This window comes from Amphimedon queenslandica, unplaced genomic scaffold (assembly GCF_000090795.2).
Source record: "Amphimedon queenslandica unplaced genomic scaffold, v1.1 AMPQUscaffold_10426, whole genome shotgun sequence".
NCBI classification, from domain to species: domain Eukaryota; kingdom Metazoa; phylum Porifera; class Demospongiae; order Haplosclerida; family Niphatidae; genus Amphimedon; species Amphimedon queenslandica.
The window spans coordinates 5,554-6,924 of record NW_003549306.1 but is presented as its reverse complement, the minus strand read 5'-3'; the positions used below and the strand labels follow the sequence as shown (position 1 = coordinate 6,924).

Genomic DNA, 1,371 nt, shown 5'->3' with positions numbered 1-1,371 from the left:
ATGAAGTGGTGAGGATTAGATGTTGTGATGTGAAGTTTGGAGTGGACCATATGGCAATTAAGGTGCTGTCCAGCAAGACGGATCAATATCGCCAAGGTGATGAAGTCGTGATAGCTCGAGCGGATTCCCCTCATACATGTCCAGTTGCTAGGTTGGAGCAATACTATAGTATGGCAGGGATTAATCACTTCAGCACTGAACGCCTATTCCGGGCTATTGTAAAGACAAAAGAAGGCGAGAAACTACGTACTTCGGGGTCAATCAGCTACACCCGAGTGAGGGAAATTTTGTTGGAGAAGTTGCGTTCCTTGGGGTATGAGCCATCGGAGTTTGGAACACACAGTTTTCGAGCTGGAGGAGCTACTACAGCAGCTAATCAAGGTGTTCCCGACCGTTTGTTCAAGAGGCATGGCCGATGGAAATCTGAGACAGCTAAAGACGGGTACATTAAAGACAGCCTTGAGGCCAGACTGGAAGTTTCTAAAAAATTACAAATATGAGGTATCATAGACATGTAGATCGTGACCCTTTCTTTGTAGCCTACTGTTGATTTTAAAATGATTCAAAGGCCTGCACTGGCCGCCGACCTCAATTTCAAAATATGCATATCAGTTTCTGGGGAGGGGTGTGAGTGTATGAGTGGGATGGTATGGGAGGTGTATTTTCTGACGTTTGAATGAAATGAATTAGGCAGAAAATAAGCTCCCATAATAATTGTAAAGACCGCCTTTAAGGCGGGGTTTATAAGTAGTATATATAGAGTAATTTTACATTAAATCATCAGTCTACGGCGTGTCACAACGTGTGCAGGCAGCCCGCCCCCCCACCCTAGTTATCAACTATGCTTTCACTATTGTTGTTATATCGTTTTAACGCTACTGTTATTTGTTCCTTAATTCACCAAAAGTTAGGGGATAGCTGAATGCTGTATACAAGAAAAAGAGCTACAGTCTACAAGGATATACTGTCTAAACTATAATTGTTATTATTAATGTTTTTTTGTTGTGTACTTTTCTCGGTTAATTTATAGGTCAAGTTTCTGTGTTGTGTTGATGTTTGTTGTTCTCAGAGCCAGAGGATGTGGTCAAGGTTTTTTCCACCTCATGTATAAAAATAAAAAAAAAAAAAAAAAAAAAAAAAGCATGAGGTGGGTTTTTTCCTGGGGTGCTTTGGGACCAAGCGCCCCAAATTATACAAGCTCCGACCGGGTCCCCTTCCTCCTGACTCTTATGTATTCGATTACTGTGTTATTACTGTTGATTTTAAAATGATTCAAAGGCCTGCACTGGCCGCCGACCTACTGTTGATTTTAAAATGATTCAAAGGCCTGCACTGGCCGCCGACCTCAATTTCAAAATATGCATATCAGTT

The 1,371-nt window shown here is 41.6% G+C and overlaps 1 long non-coding RNA gene across 1 annotated transcript; it reads left to right on the top strand.

Annotated features, from left to right (window-relative positions):
* Positions 1-6: 6 nt before the first annotated feature.
* LOC109590155 (uncharacterized) lies at positions 7-1,096 on the top strand. Its single transcript, XR_002189179.1, has 2 exons — positions 7-501; positions 908-1,096. It is a non-coding gene; the product is annotated as an uncharacterized LOC109590155 (long non-coding RNA).
* Positions 1,097-1,371: the final 275 nt, after the last annotated feature.